This window comes from Triturus cristatus, chromosome 12, assembly GCF_964204655.1.
Source record: "Triturus cristatus chromosome 12, aTriCri1.1, whole genome shotgun sequence".
Lineage (NCBI taxonomy): Eukaryota > Metazoa > Chordata > Amphibia > Caudata > Salamandridae > Triturus > Triturus cristatus.
This window is the reverse complement of record NC_140595.1, coordinates 182896961-182910909: the sequence shown is the minus strand read 5'-3', so window position 1 is coordinate 182910909 and position 13949 is coordinate 182896961.

The following is a 13949-nucleotide window of genomic DNA, read 5'->3' as shown; positions in this document are numbered from 1 at the left end:
CACATTTGTTCGTGGATAATCACTTTTAGAGATAAAATGAGATGTTTAAAGTGATTTTCATGCTTCCAGGGGTCCTGAACGCAAAATTTGTGGAATGGGTAAACGTGAATGAAAATGGCCAATTTACTCACTCTGAAGCCTTAAAAAGTGTTTCTCCACCACGGGAAGTGAATTAAATAACATTTTTAGGTCTTTATTGTTCAATCAAAAATGCCCAATTTTTGACAAAAGAGATAACCACCCCCCCTTACGACATGCTTCAGAAACTAAAAAAATGGTCCATTTCAAATGTTGCGTCTTTGAACTAAAATTCACATTTGTACGTGGATAATCACTTTTAGAGATAAAATGAGATGTTTAAAGTGATTTTCATGCTTCCAGGGAATATGAACGCAAAATTTGTGGAATGAGTAAATGTGAATGAAAATGGCCAATTTACTCACTCTGAGGCCTTAAAATGTGTTTATCCACCTCGGGAAGTGAAATAAATAACATTTGGAGGCCTTTATTATTCAATCAAAATGCCCAATTTTTGACGAAAGAGATAACCACCCACCCCTTACGACATGCTTCAGAAACTAAAAAAATGGTCCGTTTTCAAATGTTGCGTCTTTGAACTAAAATTCACATTTGTTCGTGGATAATCACTTTTAGAGATAAAATGAGATGTTTAAAGTGATTTGCATGCTTCCAGGGGCCCTGAACGCAAGATTTGTGGAATGGGTAAACGTGAATGAAAATGGCCAATTTACTCACTCTGATGCCTTAAAAAGTGTTTCTCCACCACTGGAAGTGAATAAAATAACATTTTTAGGCCTTTATTGTTCAATCAAAAATGCCCAATTTTTGACAAAAGAGATAACCACCCCCCCTTACGCCATGCTTCAGAAACTAAAAAAATGGTCCGTTTTCAAATGTTGCGTCTTTGAACTAAAATTCACATTTGTACGTGGATAATCACTTTTAGAAATCAAATGAGATGTTTAAAGTGATTTTCATGCTTCCAGGGGCCCTGAATGCAAAATTTGTGGAATGGGTAAACGTGAATGAAAATGGCCAATTTACTCACTCTGAGGCCTTAAAAAGTGTTTATCCACCTCGGGAAGTGAAATAAATAACATTTGGAGGCCTTTATTGTTCAATCAAAAATGCCCAATTTTTGACAAAAGAGATAACCACCCCCCCTTACGCCATGCTTCAGAAACTAAAAAAATGGTCCGTTTTCAAATGTTGCAAATTGAACTAAAATTCACATTTGTTCGTGGATAATCACTTTTAGAGATAAAATGAGATGTTTAAAGTGATTTTCATGCTTCCAGGGGTCCTGAACGCAAAATTTGTGGAATGGGTAAACGTGAATGAAAATGGCCAATTTACTCACTCTGAGGCCTTAAAAAGTGTTTCTCCACCAGCGGAAGTGAATTAAATAACATTTTTAGGTCTTTATTGTTCAATCAAAAATGCCCAATTTTTGACAAAAGAGATAACCACCCCCCCTTACGACATGCTTCAGAAACTAAAAAAATGGTCCGTTTTCAAATGTTACGTCTTTGAACTAAAATTCACAATTGTACGTGGATAATCACTTTTAGAGATAAAATGAGAGGAGAGATTAAAGTGATTTTCATGCTTCCAGGGGCCCTGAACGCAAAATTTGTGGAATGGGTAAACGTGAATGAAAATGGCCAATTTACTCACTCTGAGGCCTTAAAAAGTGTTTCTCCACCACGGGAAGTGAAATAAATAACATTTGGAGGCCTTTATTGTTCAATCAAAAATGCCCAATTTTTGACGAAAGAGATAACCACCCCCCCTTACGACATGCTTCAGAAACTAAAAAAATGGTCCGTTTTCAAATGTTGCGTCTTTGAACTAAAATTCACATTTGTACGTGGATAATCACTTTTAGAGATAAAATGAGATGTTTAAAGTGATTTTCATACTTCCAGGGGCCCTGAACGCAAAATTTGTGGAATGGGTAAACGAGAATGAAAATGGCCAATTTACTCACTCTGAGGCCTTAAAAAGTGTTTATCCACCTCGGGAAGTGAAATAAATAACATTTGGAGGCCTTTATTGTTCAATCAAAAATGCCCAATTTTTGACAAAAGAGATAACCACCCCCCCTTACGCCATTCTTCAGAAACTAAAAAAATGGTCCGTTTTCAAATGTTGCGTCTTTGAACTAAAATTCACATTTGTTCGTGGATAATCACTTTTAGAGATAAAATGAGATGTTTAAAGTGATTTTCATGCTTCCAGGGGTCCTGAACGCAAAATTTGTGGAATGGGTAAACGTGAATGAAAATGGCCAATTTACTCACTCTGAGGCCTTAAAAAGTGTTTCTCCACCACGGGAAGTGAATTAAATAACATTTTTAGGTCTTTATTGTTCAATCAAAAATGCCCAATTTTTGACAAAAGAGATAACCACCCCCCCTTACGACATGCTTCAGAAACTAAAAAAATGGTCCATTTCAAATGTTGCGTCTTTGAACTAAAATTCACATTTGTACGTGGATAATCACTTTTAGAGATAAAATGAGATGTTTAAAGTGATTTTCATGCTTCCAGGGAATATGAACGCAAAATTTGTGGAATGAGTAAATGTGAATGAAAATGGCCAATTTACTCACTCTGAGGCCTTAAAATGTGTTTATCCACCTCGGGAAGTGAAATAAATAACATTTGGAGGCCTTTATTATTCAATCAAAATGCCCAATTTTTGACGAAAGAGATAACCACCCACCCCTTACGACATGCTTCAGAAACTAAAAAAATGGTCCGTTTTCAAATGTTGCGTCTTTGAACTAAAATTCACATTTGTTCGTGGATAATCACTTTTAGAGATAAAATGAGATGTTTAAAGTGATTTGCATGCTTCCAGGGGCCCTGAACGCAAGATTTGTGGAATGGGTAAACGTGAATGAAAATGGCCAATTTACTCACTCTGATGCCTTAAAAAGTGTTTCTCCACCACTGGAAGTGAATAAAATAACATTTTTAGGCCTTTATTGTTCAATCAAAAATGCCCAATTTTTGACAAAAGAGATAACCACCCCCCCTTACGCCATGCTTCAGAAACTAAAAAAATGGTCCGTTTTCAAATGTTGCGTCTTTGAACTAAAATTCACATTTGTACGTGGATAATCACTTTTAGAAATCAAATGAGATGTTTAAAGTGATTTTCATGCTTCCAGGGGCCCTGAATGCAAAATTTGTGGAATGGGTAAACGTGAATGAAAATGGCCAATTTACTCACTCTGAGGCCTTAAAAAGTGTTTATCCACCTCGGGAAGTGAAATAAATAACATTTGGAGGCCTTTATTGTTCAATCAAAAATGCCCAATTTTTGACAAAAGAGATAACCACCCCCCCTTACGCCATGCTTCAGAAACTAAAAAAATGGTCCGTTTTCAAATGTTGCAAATTGAACTAAAATTCACATTTGTTCGTGGATAATCACTTTTAGAGATAAAATGAGATGTTTAAAGTGATTTTCATGCTTCCAGGGGTCCTGAACGCAAAATTTGTGGAATGGGTAAACGTGAATGAAAATGGCCAATTTACTCACTCTGAGGCCTTAAAAAGTGTTTCTCCACCACGGGAAGTGAATTAAATAACATTTTTAGGTCTTTATTGTTCAATCAAAAATGCCCAATTTTTGACAAAAGAGATAACCACCCCCCCTTACGACATGCTTCAGAAACTAAAAAAATGGTCCGTTTTCAAATGTTGCGTCTTTGAACTAAAATTCACATTTGTACGTGGATAATCACTTTTAGAGATAAAATGAGATGTTTAAAGTGATTTTCATGCTTCCAGGGAATATGAACGCAAAATTTGTGGAATGGGTAAATGTGAATGAAAATGGCCAATTTACTCACTCTGAGGCCTTAAAAAGTGTTTATCCACCTCGGGAAGTGAAATAAATAACATTTGGAGGCCTTTATTATTCAATCAAAATGCCCAATTTTTGACAAAAGAGATAACCACCCCCCCTTACGGCATGCTTCAGAAACTAAAAAAATGGTCCGTTTTCAAATGTTGCATCTTTGAACTAAAATTCACATTTGTACGTGGATAATCACTTTTAGAGATAAAATGAGATGTTTAAAGTGATTTTCATGCTTCCAGGGGCCCTGAACGCAAAATTTGTGGAAAGGGTAAACTTGAATGAAAATGGCCAATTTACTCACTCTGAGGCCTTAAAAAGTGTTTATCCACCTCGGGAAGTGAAATAAATAACATTTGGAGGCCTCTATTGTTCAATCAAAAATGCCCAATTTTTGACAAAAGAGATAACCACCCCCCCTTACGCCATGCTTCAGAAACTAAAAAAATGGTCCGTTTTCAAATGTTGCGTCTTTGAACTAAAATTCACATTTGTACGTGGATAATCACTTTTAGAGATAAAATGAGATGTTGAAAGTGATTTTCATGCTTCCAGGGGCCCTGAATGCAAAATTTGTGGAATGGGTAAACGTGAATGAAAATGGCCAATTTACTCACTCTGAGGCCTTAAAAAGTGTTTATCCACCTCGGGAAGTGAAATAAATAACATTTGGAGGCCTTTATTGTTCAATCAAAAATGCCCAATTTTTGACAAAAGAGATAACCACCCCCCCTTACGCCATGCTTCAGAAACTAAAAAAATGGTCCGTTTTCAAATGTTGCGTCTTTGAACTAAAATTCACATTTGTTCGTGGATAATCACTTTTAGAGATAAAATGAGATGTTTAAAGTGATTTTCATGCTTCCAGGGGTCCTGAACGCAAAATTTGTGGAATGGGTAAACGTGAATGAAAATGGACAATTTACTCACTCTGAGGCCTTAAAAAGTGTTTCTCCACCACTGGAAGTGAATTAAATAACATTTTTAGGTCTTTATTGTTCAATCAAAAATGCCCAAATTTTGACAAAAGAGATAACCACCCCCCCTTACGACATGCTTCAGAAACTAAAAAAATGGTCCGTTTTCAAATGTTGCGTCTTTGAACTAAAATTCACATTTGTACGTGGATAATCACTTTTAGAGATAAAATGAGATGTTTAAAGTGATTTTCATGCTTCCAGGGAATATGAACGCAAAATTTGTGGAATGGGTAAATGTGAATGAAAATGGCCAATTTACTCACTCTGAGGCCTTAAAAAGTGTTTATCCACCTCGGGAAGTGAAATAAATAACATTTGGAGGCCTTTATTATTCAATCAAAATGCCCAATTTTTGACAAAAGAGATAACCACCCCCCCTTACGGCATGCTTCAGAAACTAAAAAAATGGTCCGTTTTCAAATGTTGCGTCTTTGAACTAAAATTCACATTTGTTCGTGGATAATCACTTTTAGAGATAAAATGAGATGTTTAAAGTGATTTTCATGCTTTCAGGGGTCCTGAACGCAAAATTTGTGGAATGGGTAAACGTGAATGAAAATGGCCAATTTACTCACTCTGAGGCCTTAAAAAGTGTTTCTCCACCACGGGAAGTGAATTAAATAACATTTTTAGGTCTTTATTGTTCAATCAAAAATGCCCAATTTTTGACAAAAGAGATAACCACCCCCCCTTACGACATGCTTCAGAAACTAAAAAAATGGTCCATTTCAAATGTTGCGTCTTTGAACTAAAATTCACATTTGTACGTGGATAATCACTTTTAGAGATAAAATGAGATGTTTAAAGTGATTTTCATGCTTCCAGGGAATATGAACGCAAAATTTGTGGAATGAGTAAATGTGAATGAAAATGGCCAATTTACTCACTCTGAGGCCTTAAAATGTGTTTATCCACCTCGGGAAGTGAAATAAATAACATTTGGAGGCCTTTATTATTCTATCAAAATGCCCAATTTTTGACGAAAGAGATAACCACCCACCCCTTACGACATGCTTCAGAAACTAAAAAAATGGTCCGTTTTCAAATGTTGCGTCTTTGAACTAAAATTCACATTTGTACGTGGATAATCACTTTTAGAGATAAAATGAGATGTTTAAAGTGATTTTCATGCTTCCAGGGGCCCTGAACGCAAAATTTGTGGAATGGGTAAACGTGAATGAAAATGGCCAATTTACTCACTCTGAGGCCTTAAAAAGTGTTTATCCACCTCGGGAAGTGAAATAAATAACATTTGGAGGCCTTTATTGTTCAATCAAAAATGCCCAATTTTTGACGAAAGAGATAACCACCCCCCCTTACGACATGCTTCAGAAACTAAAAAAATGGTCCTTTTTCAAATATTGCGTCTTTGAACTAAAATTCACATTTGTACGTGGATAATCACTTTTAGAGATAAAATGAGATGTTTAAAGTGATTTTCATGCTTCCAGGGGCCCTGAACGCAAGATTTGTGGAATGGGTAAACGTGAATGAAAATGGCCAATTTACTCACTCTGAGGCCTTAAAAAGTGTTTCTCCACCACTGGAAGTGAATTAAATAACATTTTTAGGCCTTTATTGTTCAATCAAAAATGCCCAATTTTTGACAAAAGAGATAACCACCCCCCCTTACGCCATGCTTCAGAAACTAAAAAAATGGTCCGTTTTCAAATGTTGCGTCTTTGAACTAAAATTCACATTTGTTCGTGGATAATCACTTTTAGAGATAAAATGAGATGTTTAAAGTGATTTGCATGCTTCCAGGGGCCCTGAACGCAAGATTTGTGGAATGGGTAAACGTGAATGAAAATGGCCAATTTACTCACTCTGATGCCTTAAAAAGTGTTTCTCCACCACTGGAAGTGAATAAAATAACATTTTTAGGCCTTTATTGTTCAATCAAAAATGCCCAATTTTTGACAAAAGAGATAACCACCCCCCCTTACGCCATGCTTCAGAAACTAAAAAAATGGTCCGTTTTCAAATGTTGCGTCTTTGAACTAAAATTCACATTTGTACGTGGATAATCACTTTTAGAAATCAAATGAGATGTTTAAAGTGATTTTCATGCTTCCAGGGAATATGAACGCAAAATTTGTGGAATGAGTAAATGTGAATGAAAATGGCCAATTTACTCACTCTGAGGCCTTAAAATGTGTTTATCCACCTCGGGAAGTGAAATAAATAACATTTGGAGGCCTTTTTTATTCAATCAAAATGCCCAATTTTTGACGAAAGAGATAACCACCCACCCCTTACGACATGCTTCAGAAACTAAAAAAATGGTCCGTTTTCAAATGTTGCGTCTTTGAACTAAAATTCACATTTGTTCGTGGATAATCACTTTTAGAGATAAAATGAGATGTTTAAAGTGATTTGCATGCTTCCAGGGGCCCTGAACGCAAGATTTGTGGAATGGGTAAACGTGAATGAAAATGGCCAATTTACTCACTCTGATGCCTTAAAAAGTGTTTCTCCACCACTGGAAGTGAATAAAATAACATTTTTAGGCCTTTATTGTTCAATCAAAAATGCCCAATTTTTGACAAAAGAGATAACCACCCCCCCTTACGCCATGCTTCAGAAACTAAAAAAATGGTCCGTTTTCAAATGTTGCGTCTTTGAACTAAAATTCACATTTGTACGTGGATAATCACTTTTAGAAATCAAATGAGATGTTTAAAGTGATTTTCATGCTTCCAGGGGCCCTGAATGCAAAATTTGTGGAATGGGTAAACGTGAATGAAAATGGCCAATTTACTCACTCTGAGGCCTTAAAAAGTGTTTATCCACCTCGGGAAGTGAAATAAATAACATTTGGAGGCCTTTATTGTTCAATCAAAAATGCCCAATTTTTGACAAAAGAGATAACCACCCCCCCTTACGCCATGCTTCAGAAACTAAAAAAATGGTCCGTTTTCAAATGTTGCAAATTGAACTAAAATTCACATTTGTTCGTGGATAATCACTTTTAGAGATAAAATGAGATGTTTAAAGTGATTTTCATGCTTCCAGGGGTCCTGAACGCAAAATTTGTGGAATGGGTAAACGTGAATGAAAATGGCCAATTTACTCACTCTGAGGCCTTAAAAAGTGTTTCTCCACCACGGGAAGTGAATTAAATAACATTTTTAGGTCTTTATTGTTCAATCAAAAATGCCCAATTTTTGACAAAAGAGATAACCACCCCCCCCTTACGACATGCTTCAGAAACTAAAAAAATGGTCCGTTTTCAAATGTTGCGTCTTTGAACTAAAATTCACATTTGTACGTGGATAATCACTTTTAGAGATAAAATGAGATGTTTAAAGTGATTTTCATGCTTCCAGGGAATATGAACGCAAAATTTGTGGAATGGGTAAATGTGAATGAAAATGGCCAATTTACTCACTCTGAGGCCTTAAAAAGTGTTTATCCACCTCGGGAAGTGAAATAAATAACATTTGGAGGCCTTTATTATTCAATCAAAATGCCCAATTTTTGACAAAAGAGATAACCACCCCCCCTTACGGCATGCTTCAGAAACTAAAAAAATGGTCCGTTTTCAAATGTTGCATCTTTGAACTAAAATTCACATTTGTACGTGGATAATCACTTTTAGAGATAAAATGAGATGTTTAAAGTGATTTTCATGCTTCCATGGGCCCTGAACGCAAAATTTGTGGAAAGGGTAAACTTGAATGAAAATGGCCAATTTACTCACTCTGAGGCCTTAAAAAGTGTTTATCCACCTCGGGAAGTGAAATAAATAACATTTGGAGGCCTCTATTGTTCAATCAAAAATGCCCATTTTTTGACAAAAGAGATAACCACCCCCCCTTACGCCATGCTTCAGAAACTAAAAAAATGGTCCGTTTTCAAATGTTGCGTCTTTGAACTAAAATTCACATTTGTACGTGGATAATCACTTTTAGAGATAAAATGAGATGTTTAAAGTGATTTTCATGCTTCCAGGGGCCCTGAATGCAAAATTTGTGGAATGGGTAAACGTGAATGAAAATGGCCAATTTACTCACTCTGAGGCCTTAAAAAGTGTTTATCCACCTCGGGAAGTGAAATAAATAACATTTGGAGGCCTTTATTGTTCAATCAAAAATGCCCAATTTTTGACAAAAGAGATAACCACCCCCCCTTACGCCATGCTTCAGAAACTAAAAAAATGGTCCGTTTTCAAATGTTGCGTCTTTGAACTAAAATTCACATTTGTTCGTGGATAATCACTTTTAGAGATAAAATGAGATGTTTAAAGTGATTTTCATGCTTCCAGGGGTCCTGAACGCAAAATTTGTGGAATGGGTAAACGTGAATGAAAATGGCCAATTTACTCACTCTGAGGCCTTAAAAAGTGTTTCTCCACCACGGGAAGTGAATTAAATAACATTTTTAGGTCTTTATTGTTCAATCAAAAATGCCCAAATTTTGACAAAAGAGATAACCACCCCCCCTTACGACATGCTTCAGAAACTAAAAAAATGGTCCGTTTTCAAATGTTGCGTCTTTGAACTAAAATTCACATTTGTACGTGGATAATCACTTTTAGAGATAAAATGAGATGTTTAAAGTGATTTTCATGCTTCCAGGGAATATGAACGCAAAATTTGTGGAATGGGTAAATGTGAATGAAAATGGCCAATTTACTCACTCTGAGGCCTTAAAAAGTGTTTATCCACCTCGGGAAGTGAAATAAATAACATTTGGAGGCCTTTATTATTCAATCAAAATGCCCAATTTTTGACAAAAGAGATAACCACCCCCCCTTACGGCATGCTTCAGAAACTAAAAAAATGGTCCGTTTTCAAATGTTGCGTCTTTGAACTAAAATTCACATTTGTTCGTGGATAATCACTTTTAGAGATAAAATGAGATGTTTAAAGTGATTTTCATGCTTCCAGGGGTCCTGAACGCAAAATTTGTGGAATGGGTAAACGTGAATGAAAATGGCCAATTTACTCACTCTGAGGCCTTAAAAAGTGTTTCTCCACCACGGGAAGTGAATTAAATAACATTTTTAGGTCTTTATTGTTCAATCAAAAATGCCCAATTTTTGACAAAAGAGATAACCACCCCCCCTTACGACATGCTTCAGAAACGAAAAAAATGGTCCATTTCAAATGTTGCGTCTTTGAACTAAAATTCACATTTGTACGTGGATAATCACTTTTAGAGATAAAATGAGATGTTTAAAGTGATTTTCATGCTTCCAGGGAATATGAACGCAAAATTTGTGGAATGAGTAAATGTGAATGAAAATGGCCAATTTACTCACTCTGAGGCCTTAAAATGTGTTTATCCACCTCGGGAAGTGAAATAAATAACATTTGGAGGCCTTTATTATTCTATCAAAATGCCCAATTTTTGACGAAAGAGATAACCACCCACCCCTTACGACATGCTTCAGAAACTAAAAAAATGGTCCGTTTTCAAATGTTGCGTCTTTGAACTAAAATTCACATTTGTACGTGGATAATCACTTTTAGAGATAAAATGAGATGTTTAAAGTGATTTTCATGCTTCCAGGGGCCCTGAACGCAAAATTTGTGGAATGGGTAAACGTGAATGAAAATGGCCAATTTACTCACTCTGAGGCCTTAAAAAGTGTTTATCCACCTCGGGAAGTGAAATAAATAACATTTGGAGGCCTTTATTGTTCAATCAAAAATGCCCAATTTTTGACGAAAGAGATAACCACCCCCCCTTACGACATGCTTCAGAAACTAAAAAAATGGTCCTTTTTCAAATATTGCGTCTTTGAACTAAAATTCACATTTGTACGTGGATAATCACTTTTAGAGATAAAATGAGATGTTTAAAGTGATTTTCATGCTTCCAGGGGCCCTGAACGCAAGATTTGTGGAATGGGTAAACGTGAATGAAAATGGCCAATTTACTCACTCTGAGGCCTTAAAAAGTGTTTCTCCACCACTGGAAGTGAATTAAATAACATTTTTAGGCCTTTATTGTTCAATCAAAAATGCCCAATTTTTGACAAAAGAGATAACCACCCCCCCTTACGCCATGCTTCAGAAACTAAAAAAATGGTCCGTTTTCAAATGTTGCGTCTTTGAACTAAAATTCACATTTGTTCGTGGATAATCACTTTTAGAGATAAAATGAGATGTTTAAAGTGATTTGCATGCTTCCAGGGGCCCTGAACGCAAGATTTGTGGAATGGGTAAACGTGAATGAAAATGGCCAATTTACTCACTCTGATGCCTTAAAAAGTGTTTCTCCACCACTGGAAGTGAATAAAATAACATTTTTAGGCCTTTATTGTTCAATCAAAAATGCCCAATTTTTGACAAAAGAGATAACCACCCCCCCTTACGCCATGCTTCAGAAACTAAAAAAATGGTCCGTTTTCAAATGTTGCGTCTTTGAACTAAAATTCACATTTGTACGTGGATAATCACTTTTAGAAATCAAATGAGATGTTTAAAGTGATTTTCATGATTCCAGGGGCCCTGAACGCAAAATTTGTGGAATGGGTAAACGTGAATGAAAATGGCCAATTTACTCACTCTGAGGCCTTAAAAAGTGTTTATCCACCATGGGAAGCGAAATAAATAACATTTGGAGGCCTTTATTGTTCAATCAAAAATGCCCAATTTTTGATGAAAGAGATAACCACCCCCCCTTACGACATGCTTCAGAAACTAAAAAAATGGTCCGTTTTCAATTGTTGCGTCTTTGAACTAAAATTCACATTTGTACGTGGATAATCACTTTTAGAGATAAAATGAGATGTTTAAAGTGATTTTCATGCTTCCAGGGAATATGAACGCAAAATTTGTGGAATGGGTAAACGTGAATGAAAATGGCCAATTTACTCACTCTGATGCCTTAAAAAGTGTTTCTCCACCACGGGAAGTGAAATAAATAACATTTGGAGGCCTTTATTGTTCAATCAAAAATGCCCAATTTTTGACAAAAGAGATAACCACCCCCCCTTACGCCATGCTTCAGAAACTAAAAAAATGGTCCGTTTTCAAATGTTGCGTCTTTGAACTAAAATTCACATTTGTTCGTGGATAATCACTTTTAGAGATAAAATGAGATGTTTAAAGTGATTTTCATGCTTCCAGGGGTCCTGAACGCAAAATTTGTGGAATGGGTAAACGTGAATGAAAATGGCCAATTTACTCACTCTGAGGCCTTAAAAAGTGTTTATCCACCTCGGGAAGTGAAATAAATAACATTTGGAGGCCTCTATTGTTCAATCAAAAATGCCCAATTTTTGACAAAAGAGATAACCACCCCCCCTTACGGCATGCTTCAGAAACTAAAAAAATGGTCCGTTTTCAAATGTTGCGTCTTTGAACTAAAATTCACATTTGTACGTGGATAATCACTTTTAGAGATAAAATGAGATGTTTAAAGTGATTTTCATGCTTCCAGGGGCCCTGAACGCAAAATTTGTGGAATGGGTAAACGTGAATGAAAATGGCCAATTTACTCACTCTGAGGCCTTAAAAAGTGTTTATCCACCATGGGAAGCGAAATAAATAACATTTGGAGGCCTTTATTGTTCAATCAAAAATGCCCAATTTTTGATGAAAGAGATAACCACCCCCCCTTACGACATGCTTCAGAAACTAAAAAAATGGTCCGTTTTCAATTGTTGCGTCTTTGAACTAAAATTCACATTTGTACGTGGATAATCACTTTTAGAGATAAAATGAGATGTTTAAAGTGATTTTCATGCTTCCAGGGAATATGAACGCAAAATTTGTGGAATGGGTAAACGTGAATGAAAATGGCCAATTTACTCACTCTGATGCCTTAAAAAGTGTTTCTCCACCACGGGAAGTGAAATAAATAACATTTGGAGGCCTTTATTGTTCAATCAAAAATGCCCAATTTTTGACAAAAGAGATAACCACCCCCCCTTACGCCATGCTTCAGAAACTAAAAAAATGGTCCGTTTTCAAATGTTGCGTCTTTGAACTAAAATTCACATTTGTTCGTGGATAATCACTTTTAGAGATAAAATGAGATGTTTAAAGTGATTTTCATGCTTCCAGGGGTCCTGAACGCAAAATTTGTGGAATGGGTAAACGTGAATGAAAATGGCCAATTTACTCCCTCTGAGGCCTTAAAAAGTGTTTATCCACCTCGGGAAGTGAAATAAATAACATTTGGAGGCCTTTGTTATTCAATCAAAATGCCCAATTTTTGACAAAAGAGATAACCACCCCCCCTTACGGCATGCTTCAGAAACTAAAAAAATGGTCCGTTTTCAAATGTTGCGTCTTTGAACTAAAATTCACATTTGTACGTGGATAATCACTTTTAGAGATAAAATGAGATGTTTAAAGTGATTTTCATGCTTCCAGGGGCCCTGAACGCAAAATTTGTGGAATGGGTAAACGTGAATGAAAATGGCCAATTTACTCACTCTGAGGCCTTAAAAAGTGTTTATCCACCTCGGGAAGTGAAATAAATAACATTTGGAGGCCTTTATTGTTCAAGCAAAAATGCCCAATTTTTGACAAAAGAGATAACCACCCCCCCTTACGCCATGCTTCAGAAACTAAAAAAATGGTCCGTTTTCAAATGTTGCGTCTTTGAACTAAAATTCACATTTGTTCGTGGATAATCACTTTTAGAGATAAAATGAGATGTTTAAAGTGATTTTCATGCTTCCAGGGGCCCTGAACGCAAAATTTGTGGAATGGGTAAACGTGAATGAAAATGGCCAATTTACTCACTCTGATGCCTTAAAAAGTGTTTCTCCACCACGGGAAGTGAAATAAATAACATTTGGAGGCCTTTATTGTTCAATCAAAAATGCCCAATTTTTGACAAAAGAGATAACCACCCCCCCTTACGCCATGCTTCAGAAACTAAAAAAATGGTCCGTTTTCAAATGTTGCGTCTTTGAACTAAAATTCACATTTGTTCGTGGATGATCACTTTTAGAGATAAAATGAGATGTTTAAAGTGATTTTCATGCTTCCAGGGGTCCTGAACGCAAAATTTGTGGAATGGGTAAACGTGAATGAAAATGGCCAATTTACTCACTCTGAGGCCTTAAAAAGTGTTTCTCCACCACGGGAAGTGAATTAAATAAAATT